A 13,466-nucleotide genomic window follows, 5' to 3' on the forward strand; every position below is an offset into this window, starting at 1 on the left:
AGCACAAAATGCATAACAAAGTTCAATATAGGTTTCCTAATCCTCCATATACACAAAATACAAGTTTTCCAAATTACCAATACAAAGACACATGTCAAATACCAGATGGCACAAATAAATTTAAGGGGGCAGACAAGCACTGTATTTAAAATTATGTTTCTTCTTCTTTTGCTATTTTTAAATGAGACAAAATTGAAAAGGGTTAATAGCAACAAAAAACAAAAACAATAGAGTTTACATAGTTTAAGGGGTACCTCCTTCTGCCCCAAGTGGAGGAGCAGTAGCACCTTGAGTAGTGCTTGGACAAGCTCCACTTTGAAGATACTGTTTGGGAGTCATTTGTTGTGGATTATCAGCCTGATTTTCAGTTGTGAAATTGTGATTCCTATAGATATTATTCTGATAGTTATTGTTTCTGAAATTAGTATTGTTTCTATAATTGTTGTACTTGTTATCATTATTCCTATTTATCCATAAAAAATTCCTACAATGCATCATTAAGTGGCCCTTCTTGTTACAGAAGTGGCAGGTCAGAAGTTGATAATTAAACTCTCGGAGAGGGGCAAGTGGTATTGGTGTATTATCATCACTCACTCTTTCCTGTTTTTCTATTTTGTTTCTCAATGATTTCAGTTCTTTTTGTATGGTATCTAATAGGTCATTAGTTTGTACTTTTGTCTCTTCATGTCCTTTAGTGATATATATATATAGCTATTTTCCTTAATTCATCCACATTCATTTCTGGCCATTTGGGACAATGCATCTTAAAGTAATCCTGTACCACTCTTTGAGAATTGTTTACAAATTGTTGCCTTATTTGTTATATTCCTATAAGATGGTTACATGATTCATGCTCTTACTTTCCCCTTCCCCCCCCTACCTCCCCACCCCCATAGTCAATGCTCATTTCCACTGGTTTTAAAATGTCATTGATCAAGACCTATTTCCAAATTGTTGATAGTTGCATTGGTGTGGTAGTTTCGAATCTACATTCCGCAATCATGTCTGCCTAAACCCATGTGTTTGAGTAGTTGCTTTTCTTCTGTGTTTCCACTCCTGCAGTTCTTCCTCTGAATGTGGGTAGCGTTCTTTTCCATAAATCCCTCAGAATTGTCCTGGGTCATTGCATTGCTGATAGTACAGAAGTCCATTACATTCTATATTACCACAGTGTATTGGTGTCTTTGTATAATGATCTTCTGGCTCTGCTCCTTTCACTCTGCATCAATTCCTGGAGATCTTTCCAGTTCACATGGAATTCTTCCAGTTTATTATTCCTTTGAGCACAATAGTATTCCATCACCAGCATATACCACAATTTGTTCAGCCATTCCCTAATTGAAGGACATACCCTCATTTTCTAGTTTTTTGCCACCACGAAAAGCAAGGCTATAAATATTTTCATACAAGTCTGAATATTTATGATCTCTTTAGGGTACAAACCCAACAATGGTAGGGTTGGATTAAAGGGCAGGCATTCTTTCATAACCCTTTGAGTATAGTTCCAAATTGCCATCCAGAATGGTTGGATCAGTTCACAACTCCACCAGCAATGCATTAATGTCCCAATTCTGCCACATCCCCTCCAACATTCATTACTCTCCCCTGCTCTCATTTCAGCCAATCTGCTAGGTGTGAGGTGATACCTCAGAGTTGTTTTGATTTGCATCTCTCTAATTATTAGAGATTTAGAACACTTTCTCATGTGCTTATTGATAGTTTTGATTTTTTTTATCTGAAAATTGCCTATTCGTGTCCCTTGCCCATTTATCCATTGGGGAATGGCTTGATTTTTTATATAATTGATTTAACTCCTTGTATATTTGAGAAATTAGACCTATGTCAGAGTTTTTTGTTATAAAGATTTTTTTTCCCAATTTGTTGTTTCCCTTCTGATTTTGGTTGCATTGCTTTTGTTTGTACAAAAGCTTTTTAGTTTGATATAGTAAAAATCATTTATTTTATATTTTGTAATTTTCTCTAACTCTTGCTTGCATATGATACTTGTTGATGGTTTTAGGTATATACTGTTTATTATTTTTAGGAAAGGTCCTTCTATTCCTATACTTTCCAGGGTTTTCAATAGGAATGGGTGCTATATTTTGTCAAAGGCTTTGCATCTATTGAGATAATCATGTGATTTTTGTTTGTTAGATTGTTGATATGGTCAATTATGTGGATAGTTTTCCTAATGTTGAACCATCCTTGCATTCCTGTTATAAATCCCACCTGATCATGGTGGATAACCCTCTTGATCATTTGCTGGAGTCCCTTTGCTAGTATTCTATTTAAGATTTTTGCATCTATGTTCATTAGGGAGATTGGTCTCTAGTTTTCTTTTTCTGTTTTTGATCTACCTGGCTTTGGAATCAGTACCATATTTATGTCATAAAAGGAATTTGGTAGGACTCCTTCTTTGCTTATAATATCAAACAATTTTTATAATATTAGGATTAGTTACTCTTTGAATGTTTGATAGAATTCACTTGTGTATCCATCAGGTCCTGGAGATTTTTTCTTAGGGAGTTCTTTGATGGCCTGTTCAATTTCTTTTTCTGATATGGGATTATTTAGGTATTCTATTTCTTCTGCTATTAATCTAGGCAGTTTATATTTTTGTCAATATTCATCCATATCACCTAGATTGCTATATTTATTGCCTTATAACTGGGCAAAATATTTTTTAATTGTTGCCTTAATTTCCCCTTCATTGGAGGTGAGGTCTCCCTTTTCATCTTTGATACTGTCAATTTGGTTTTCTTCTTTCCTTTTTTAAAATTAGATTGACCAGTACTTTGTCTATTTTATCTGTTTTTTTCAAAATACCAGCTTCTAGTCTTATTTATTAATTCATACTTCTTTTACTTTTGATTTTATTAATTCCCCTCTCGATTTTTAGTATTTCTTACTTAGTTTTCATCTGGGAATTTTTAATTTGCTCACTTTCAATTTTTTTAAGTTGTATGCCCAATTCATTAATCTCTGCCCTCCCTAATTCGTTAATATATGCACTCAAGGATATAAATTTCCCTGTGTGTACTGCCTTGGCTGTATCCCATAGTTTGGTAGGCTGTCTCATCATTGTCATTCTCTTGAATTAAATTGTTGATTATTTCTATGATTTCTTCTTTGACTAACTTGTTTTGAAGAATCATATTCTTTATTTTCCAATTAGTTTTTGATTTGCCTGTTAAGGTGCCCTCTCAGGTTTATCCTCACATCCAGGGTCTGTCTGCACTCTTTAGGATCCTGAGGTCTCAGTTCTAGTTGTTCTCAGGGTTAAGCCTCCTGGTGGTCCCTTGCTTGTTCCTCTGCCCAAAGCATGCTGCTTCCTCAGTAGTGCACCCCTCTGCACTGGGTCCTCACCCAACGTCCATGCCTGAGCTGAGGATCCATGTCCACACCTGCACTCAGGGTCTGTGTTCAAAGTCTGCATGTTCTTTAGCCTCTTGAAGTCTTAAGTCTTGCTGCTTTCAGGAGCAGGCCCTGGTGATCCCAGGTAGCAGCCAATGACTTAATGGGTGCCCCAACCTTGCTCTACATCTTTTGCTCTGACTTTGGCACTGTAGGTGGTGTGGGTGTGGTGGAGGGGGTTGCTCAGCTCGCATTTTAGTGAGAGCTGTTTCACTCCTTTATAGCATGGAAATGCCCTGATTCCATGTACCTTCAATGCTGTGCCCTGTTGTGGGGTCCCTTCATTCATCTGGATTTGTTTTTATGTCTTTTTGAGGAGTCCTATATGTGTGGTTTAGGAGAGGTCAAGCAGCTGCTTTTTACTCTGCTGCCATCTTAACCCTGAACCAGTATTGCCTTTTAAAAGGCAAAATCTCTCCAAAGGGAGAAATTGAAGCTAGTAGGGGGGTAGAAGGTAGAGTGGGATCTAGGTTTTCCCACCAGAAGACCTTTAAATGAAGATATTTCTTTCCTGCCACTGGCAGACCCCCTGCTGGGTCTTTTGCTGCTGGCTGGGTTTTCTCTAGGGGACCAAGGTTCTTGTGAGCTGGTTAGGTTCCTGGGTTGGGTGAGGAATTCGGGGCTCAGCTGAAGGATTGGGATCCCCTGCTGAGGCACAGACACTGAGCAGGGGAAGAGTAAGGGAAGAGTCCGGGGTTTTTTCCAGATACCAGCTGGGTTTTCCAGCAAGACCCCCTGTTGGATTTTAACCCAACAGGGGTAAGGAGGATTAGGGTTAAGGCTCTTGGACTGGGGTTAGGTGGGATTTAGAGCTAGAAGCCTGGCAGGTGTTTAGTAGGGGAAAGAACCCCTTGCTGGCCTGGGTTTGGGCAGGAAAATTTTTTACTTACCTTTAGGCAGTAAGGCAGGCAGGATAGTTAGCAGACTCAGGTAGGCAGGTTTGAGTCCATCTGGCTCACCATAAACTGTGTGGTGAAAGTGAAGGGAGGAAGGTAGAAGGATTGGAGGAATGGGAGAAAGGAGAGAGGAAGGTAGAGGAAGGGAAAGGAAGGTAGGGGTCCCCAGCCCTGGTGGGGGAAATTGACCAGAGCCCTTCTGGGGCTCAAATAAATGATCAAAGAGCCTCTTTAGGGTATAGAATAGCTAGGTTTTATTTAGATTAGAAAGGGGAAGGTCTAGGAAAAACTAGGAGATAAATAGAAACAAAAAAAGGCACAAAGAGAGAGATCAGGGTCTCAGGGTAGAGAGTGCTCCGAGGTAGAGAGAGCTTCAGGGTAGAGATAGCAGAGCTTCCAGGGTCAAGAGAGCAAAAGAACACCAAACTTTCCCTTTTATACTTTCTCTGACACCTCCCACAAAAGAAGTGGGAATTGTTAGGGGAAGTTGTAGCAGAGAGATTCCTGGAATTTGTAGTCTTCCAGGGCTTATAACAATTTCAAATGACACAGCTGGTATGGTGTAATGATTACTTTGCAATAAAATTCATGGTTTCAGTTGCTTGATAAAACTCATGTTTCAGGGGCAGCTGGGTAGCTCAGTGGAGTGAGAGTCAGGCCTAGAGACAAGAGGTCCTAGGTTCAAACCGGGCCTCAGCCACTTCCCAGCTGTGTGACCCTGGGCAAGTCACTTGACCCCCATTGCCCACCCTTACCAATCTTCCACCTATGAGACAATACACCAAAGTACAAGGGTTTAAAAAAAATTAAAAAAAAAAACATCATGTTTCAGAATGGTTACATCTTGGAAACAGGATGATAGTACTATGTTATTGCAGGATTCATTTCATTAATTCTAACAGGATTTCAATGAAAGGATTGTAAGTCTGACATTGAGTACATTGGGGTAATAGCATGGCCCAGAGTTCATGCTTAGTATTTGGGGAGTTGCGCTGAATATATGTTGCTGATGCTTTTTGAAATCTCATATGTGTCAGTTAGCCTCCCTATGACCCAAACCTTTCACCTCTAAATGAAAATTAGAAGATTGAAATGTTTGTGAATCCTCTTGGGGATCATATAGCTAGAATATGCACAAATATGTGGATTGATGGATATTGTCTCACGGTTTTCTCCTCTTCTCTGTACAAGCTGCTTTTAATATATATATATATATAAACATATATGTACATATATATACATGCATATGAAATACATTGTTGTTTTTCTCAAATTGTGCCATGTGGGTTTTAGAACTCATGGATATCAAGATGTAGCCCAACACAAGATCATTTTCATAGAATAGGTTCATTTAATAGTTGTAAAACTGTTTTTTTCTTATGCACAAATATTTCAATTTTTGCTCATACCTCTTTTTAAATCATGTTAACTTATAATGATTTTATTCATTTAAAAGCTATGTCATTAACAGTTTTCTCCTCATCTCTTAGCTTTTTGTTTCATCCCTGGGTACATAGGGATAAGAAGGGTCTGAATTATTTGTAGTGTGCCATACCTCACATATGATAATATAATTGTATGTTTGTACAGATAGAAGGAGTCTCTGAAGTAATCTAGTCTAAAATGTATCAGTACCTTCTCAGTACCTTCTGCCTCTCTGAATTGAAGGTGGAGTGATGATCTCCATTGTCATTGTATTTGGAAGATGTCCAGGCCACTTATCTCTACTTTTTCCACCCAGCTTCAGTCTTTTGGATTTCTTCATCATATCCCTCTTCTTAGGACCTTCTATACCATTCCAATTTTTTAGCTTCTTATTGGGTGTTGCCTGCCCCATTCAACTGAAACCTCCTTAAGGGCAGGTACTGTCTTTATGGCATTTATAATCTCAGTATTTAGCAAAATGACTGGGATTCAGTAAGTGCTTAATAAATATTTATTGACTGGCTAACTAAAATAGTGCCATCACAAGGGTTATTATATGGATTAAATATAACCATCTATATAAAATGCTTTGTAAAAATTAAAGCACTCTATAAATTTCAGATGTGATTAACATGCTCTTATAGTTTTGTGATTTATGTTGTATCTGAATGCATCATCATCCCACTTTTCGATAAGTAACCTGGAGTTCAGATATATAAATTGATCTTCAATGACCATGCAATTAGTATTAGAAGGAGAATACAGTCCAGATCTCTTTGCATTCAACAATACTGGAAGCCTCAAATATTTTATCCCCATTTTATAGAAGAGGAAAATGAAGTGATTTTTCTCATGTGTTCTCATCAGACTGTCTAGAGCTAGACTATTAAGATAACTATTTCCTGACTGGCTGAAAAATGGTCTTTAGAAAGCCCTTTGGATGCCATAGTATCATAAATTAAATTAGAGATTTAATTAATTAAATCAAATAAGAGACAGTTTAGATAGTGCTGAAAATAATTTCTACAACTATAAATTATTTTCAGCACTATCTAATCTGTCTCTTATTTAATAAAGAAACTGTATCTCAGATTGAATAAGTAAGTATACGACCCAAATTCCTTAGTCTCTTTAAAATGAAGTGAAAGGACACATATTTATAATTATAATACCTCATATAAATATTGTTATCAATATGCTAACATTTCAAAATTAAGGGAAGTTAAATTCTTCTATATTTTAGTTTTTTAGTAGAAAGTATCAAGAAATTAACAACTCATGGACCATTCTTTTACTCTTATCAACTACACTACTAGAAGAGATTTATCTCCCTATATAAAAGGAGTGCCAAAATGTGATTATAAAATATTAAATCTATCTTCCTATTGTCTTGAAATAAAATGTCAAGGCTGTTTCACCTTCACTGTAGAATGATATTAAATTGGCAATTCAACAATATCTGCTAATACTTTAGCCTTAGGTTACTCTGCCCTTTGGCTTTATGTCATGTAGTTAATGATCTGTAATCAAAGAGTTAGAGCTCCAGTAATGTTTACTATTTAAAGGAGGCCATTTGCAGAGCACACTGTGTTAATGCATGGTATACAGTTTTTATAGTACACTAATTTACTATATTAATTATAGTATTTTATTATAATTTCTTTAAAATAATTTTATAATACGAATGCATATTTTTCATATATCAAGATATTCAAGTATGACATTTTGAGTCTTTCTTAAAAAATACTTGTACTGAGGCATGTAAGGTCTTGATATATGACAATATGATGCAATAGAAATATTGCCAAATTTGGAACATTAAGATGGATAAAGAACTTGGAGTCCAGATCCAAAAGATCTGCGACAAAACTCAACACTGAAACATAGTAACTTTTTGACCTGTGAAAAATTACTTTTCTTTTTCAAAGTCAATTTTCCCAACTTAAGAAAAAAATGAGTAGGAGGTAAAGCCAAGATGGCAGAATAGAGGCATGAAAAGCTTTAAATCTCTCCTTTTAAGCCAACCTAAAATATGCTTAAAAATGAATATTGAACTGAGAACTGAGGGAATGAAGTAAAATAAATTTCCTGCTGAAAACAACATTTAAGCTAACTGATGAGCAGAGAAGGTATGTTTCACTGGGATAAGAGGGACCTGCAGTTCACAGCAAGGCCAAGGACCACCAGTGTAATACAACAGAACTACACTGTACCTAGAGGTTCTGTACTTGGTTCCAAACCAACATCAAGACTCTGCCTAAATTAATAGCAGAGCATCCCCACATTCACCCCTTGATATTTTAAGCCCAGAAAAAGCCTGTAGTGAGGCATCATGAACTAGCACAAGGCACTCTAAGGTGACCCTGGCTAATAAGAGCCTAAAGGGAGGGTCAGAGCCACTCTCCATTCTTGCAGAGAGGCCCATAATTCAGCCCAAGGCAGTCAACAATTCACCTGGCTTGTAAAAGTCCAGATTGAGGGGTAGAGCCTTTGCACAAGCATGAGGTAAGGCCCTGAATGCTAGCACAAAGTAGGTGATGGTGCTCTGCATGTCAAAAGCCATCATCAGGCCCTTAAGGAGACTGAATCAGCAGTGGGTGGTAGCTTTCAGATCTCCTAGCCCTCAAGACTTCATTCAACCATGGAAGAACTGAACCTTGCAGAGATCCAGAACTAGAACTAAGAGTGACAAAAAGTAAAAAGTGAAGATTAAAAGAGTGCCTCCCTACCCTGGGAACAGAAACCACCTTTAAGATAAAAATAAAAATCAATAGAAAGGCTAGGAAAATGAGCATACATAAAATACACCTAAGCATAGAAAATTATTATGGAGATAAAGAAGAACAAGTCACAAATTCAGAAGGAGGACAGCAAGATCAAAGCAGCTTCATGCAAAACTTCAGAGAAAAATGGGAATTAGTCTGAGTCCCAGAGTTGGTTTGTGCCTCAGAAGCTAGAGCAGTGGGGGTGAGATAGGTAAACTTATTGGTGGCTTTTGCAGGTATTCTTTGGGTCAGTCTAGCTGTGGGCTGCATGTTTTTGCTGCAGGCTGAGTATCTTCTTGCTACAGTGAAATAGACACTCTTCACCTACCTTCTAAATTGTTTTCTACAGAAAAATATGTTTATTCCATCCCCTTATTGGTTTCTGTCAATTCAACAGTCTTTGTGAACCATTATTTTAAGGTCAGTGAGAAACAAATCTCAGAGAGGTTTGAGCTTTCAGTGCCTCTATTCTGCCATCTTGGCTCTGCCTCTCTCAACTTTTCTTTTTTTCAAAGAAGCTAGTTGATCAAGATAAAATAAAAATGGTTATATGCTTTAGAAGTAAACAAACATATAGGCAGCTAGGTGCTATTGTGGATATAGATCCAAGCCTAGAGAAATTGAAGTCCTGAGTTTAAATATAATCTCAGACACTTCCAACTTCTGTGATCTTGGGGAAGTCACTTAACCCCAATTGCCTAGCCTTTACCAGTCTTCTGACTTGGAATCAATATTTAGCATGCACTACAAGACAGAAGGTAAGGGTTTTTTGAAAAGGAAGAAAGGAAGAGTAATATTGTAAAGAAATCAGATGAGTGTAAAATAATGTACTTCTTAGACCTGTGGAGAAGGAAAGAATTTATGAGCAAAAATGACATCAAGAACATTATGAGATGTAAAACAAATAATTTTGTCTGCATTAAATTTTTTAAATCGCACAACCAAAACCAATGCAACCAAGGTAAGAAAGGGAAGAAAAATCTTGGAAATTTTTAAATATCAAATGTCTCAGATAAAGGCCTCATTTCTCAAATTTCTATAGAAATGATTCAAATTTTTTAAGAATACAACAATTTCCTATTAATAAATGATGAAATTATTTAAACAGATAGTTTTCATCTGAAGAAGTTATAACTATATTTAGTAATATGAAAAAATGGTCCAAAACATTATTAATTAGAGAAATGAAAAGTAAAATAACTCTGAAATACCACCAGATACCTGTCAAGTTGTGTAATGTAACAAAAAAAAAGGAAAATGTTGAATATTGTATGGGATATAGGAAAATTGGGACAGTAATACTGTTAGTGCAGCTATGAACTCCATTTAGGAAAGCAATGTGGAATCATGCCCTAAGAGCCATAAAACAATATATTCTTTGATCAAGCAATATCATTACTAGATTCTTATCCCAAGGAGATCAATGATAGGGGGAAAAGGATCTAATTGTACAAAGATACTTATAGCAACTACTTTTATGATGGCAATGAATTGAAAAGGATATCTATCAATTAGGGAGTGGCTGAACAAGTTGTGGAATATGATCGTAATGTCTTGTTATGATGTAAAGTATGATGAATCGGAGTGTCATAAAAATGTGGAAAAACATATGAAGTGATGTAAAGTGAAGTGAGCAAAATTAGAAGAATGTTATACATAGTAACAATAATATATGGTGACCCAATTGTGAATAATTTAACTCTCATCAACAATGCCAGGATCCAAGACAACTCCTAGACACTAATGACAAAAAAAAGCTATTTACCAACAAAGAATGAACTAAAGAAATCTGAATGCACATTGAAACATACCATTTTTCATTTAATCTCCTTAATTTTTATTGTATATTTAAATGGTTTCTTTTCTCATAACATGATGAATATGAAAATATGTATTACATGATAACATATGTATAACCTATGTCTTATTACCTGTCATCTTGAGGAAGGGAGATGACAGGTAGGGAGAGAGAGAGCATGGATCACAATATGCCAAAATTGGTTAATAATAAATTATTTCAACTTGTCAAAGAAGATAGTTGGCTAGTCTCTGGGCCTGGCTCTCAATGAGTAACCCAACTGCCACCCATTCATCTCCCTATTGATTAACATACCTTCAGTTTCCACTTCTACTGTTTTGATTCCTATGTGCCTCTTCATATCAGACAATTTATCCCTAGCTTTTTCTCCTTTTCATTTTTCACAATATATTCTTATTTCTATCCCTTGAAATTTTTGAACATCATCCAACTATATTTGAGTTTATCCCTTCTTTAACTATGTTTGCTCCTGTTCTTTGCCCAAATAGTGATAAAGTTCTTATCATATTCAGTACCTAAACTATTCCAAGTACCCTCGCTATCTTAGATATTTCAATTATAATTCATCTTAAACAATTTAGTTATCATCTTCTTATTAATAATATTTTCAATTTAATTCCATTTTAATCCCATGATTGCCTTAAATATATTAAATATTTTAGGTATCTCTTCTACCCTAGAAATATTAAATATCCTAGTTATCACTTTCTTATGCAGGGATGTGATTTGTTTAATACCTGTAATTCCCTTGAATTTTTTTTACCATTTTATACTTCTGTTGAATATTTATTTTGATCATTAAATTTGCTTTTTAGCTCTGCTCATTTTGTCAGGAATACCTAGGATTTCTTTATTTCATTAAATGTCAGTCTCTTTTTATAAAGATTTATTCTCAGTTTCTCTGTTTAAGTAATTTTTGATTGTTGGCTGACGTCATAGCCTACACCTCCATTCCTTACTGTAGAAATTGTTAGGTCATGTGTAATTCTAATTGTAGTTCCACAATATTTTAACTTTTTTATCTTTTTTTCTGGCTGCTTGTAGTATTTTCTCCTTAGTTTGGGAGTTCTGGAATTTGGTTCTAATAACTATGAGATTTTAAAATTTGGGATTTCTTTCAGGAGGTCATCTATATATTATTTCACTTTCTATTTTCTCCTTTTCTTCAAGAACAACAGGGCAGTTTTCCCTAATAATTTCTTCCAAATATGATATCCATGTTCTTTTTTTCCCTTTCTTGCTTTCCTTCATTTTTCTCAGGGTTTCCAGGAAATCCAGTGATTCTTAGATCATCTCTATGAATCTATTTTCTAGGAAAGTTGTTTTTTCAATAAGTGTTTTCAATTTTTTTTCTATTTTTTCATTCTTTGTAATTCATTTTATTTTTTCCTGTTGTCTTTTGTAGTAATTAGGTTCTATTAATCTAGTTTTATTTTTTTATGGAACACTTTTTTTCTTTAAAACTTCCTAATTCCTTTCTTAAGGATTTTTTCTTTGAGATATTGTGTTTCATTTTTTAGGAAATTTTTTTCCTCAGTAAGTTTTTTGTTCTAATCTATTAGTTTTTCTATCAGTTTTTTAAATTTTTTTCTTTAACATATCTTATTATTACTTTTTATCCTTTTCAGAATTCTTTCTAGAGTTCAATTTAGGCTTGACTACATTTCAAATTTTCCTCTGAGAATCTATGTATTTTCTTTTTTTGTATTGATATCCTCTTCTGATCTGATATTTTGGTTTTCTTTATTGTAATATTTTTCCAACATCAGGCTTTTTCTTTGTCTTCTCATTTTGGAGATATTTTCCCCTCAATTTTGTCTATATCTTAAAGTTTAGCTCTGTTCTTTGGGTGGAATAAGTGTTATCCTGAGTTTGTACAGTGCCCAGGGTTGTTTCATCTCTCTTCAGATTGATCACTCTACACAGAATGCTCTCTTCTTGGCCTACTGAGTCAATTTGGGTTCTACCTAATCCTGCTTAGGCTTGATCTTTTGGGTCTAAGTTCCTCCCACTTCTGTCCTTGCTAGGTCATACCTGGCTTCTGATCTAGCTGTACTATGTGAGACTACTTCCCTCCTCCTGTTGCCTGTTTTGTATTGCATTGGTTTATCTTTCCTGTTGAGGCTGAACAGAACCAACTTTACCTTGCTGTTTGTCCTATATCATATCTGAATTCTAGTGAGGCTTATTCAGGGCTTTCTCCTAGCACCCCAGTGAGATTAGTCCTCCTTGCTCCCTCTCCATGTTGTTCTTGACTGGAGCATTGCTTTGCCCCATTTACTTTAATTTCTGGTGCTCAAGGATTCATTTTGACATGTTTTGGTTCTTCTGTGGTTATTAAGAGGATGAATGGCAGGCTCCTAGTGTTCCATATTCCACCATCTCAGCAAGCAGAAGTCAACTCCCCAAATTAATTCAATGCAGAAAATATGTTGATGTTCTTAGCAAAATTACATTTAAAAATCTGTATGCATGTATATTCATCCCCTGTTTCAACTGGTTTGGTAAGGGTTTTTGTTTTTAAAAACATTAATAATGTTTTGTTGCTGTCATTTAAATCTAACATTTCATTTATAGTTGGGTACAGTTTGGAGGTTATTTAATTCATACCACCTGTTTTATTCCCAAGTACTTTGTAGCAATAGCATACTATCAAATACTAATGTTGAGGAATAAGAAATATGTCTTTCTTTTGCCTATGCCATTTTACTCTCCTCTACATGGAGAAGAATTAAAATTATACTATATTTAGCACACTGTATTTAAATGAAGTTTGGGATGATTTCAGTTGATTATCTGGTGACTTCCATTGGATCATAGAGCTAAGATAGAGAAGGAACATCAGAAGATAACTAGTCCAGTGCCTTCATTTTAAGAACATGGAGGCTGAATCTCAGGGACAATAAATGATTTGCCCAAGTTTATTAAAGTAATAAGTGGCTCAAGTGGGATGTCACAGGTCCGGAATCACAAGTGATTTACTATACTGAGATCACTATCTCACTAATGAGGGCACTGATCTCAATGTTATATAAAACATTCGTGTTGATGAGCAATCCATTGTACGCAAATGAAATCTCAGTTAGCTTAGTGATATTCCACTATTGTTCTGGTTTAATAGTTTATATATCTAGACATTAAGGTAGA

This window comes from Gracilinanus agilis, chromosome 1 (genome assembly GCF_016433145.1).
Source record: "Gracilinanus agilis isolate LMUSP501 chromosome 1, AgileGrace, whole genome shotgun sequence".
In the NCBI taxonomy this organism is placed as follows: Eukaryota; Metazoa; Chordata; class Mammalia; order Didelphimorphia; family Didelphidae; genus Gracilinanus; species Gracilinanus agilis.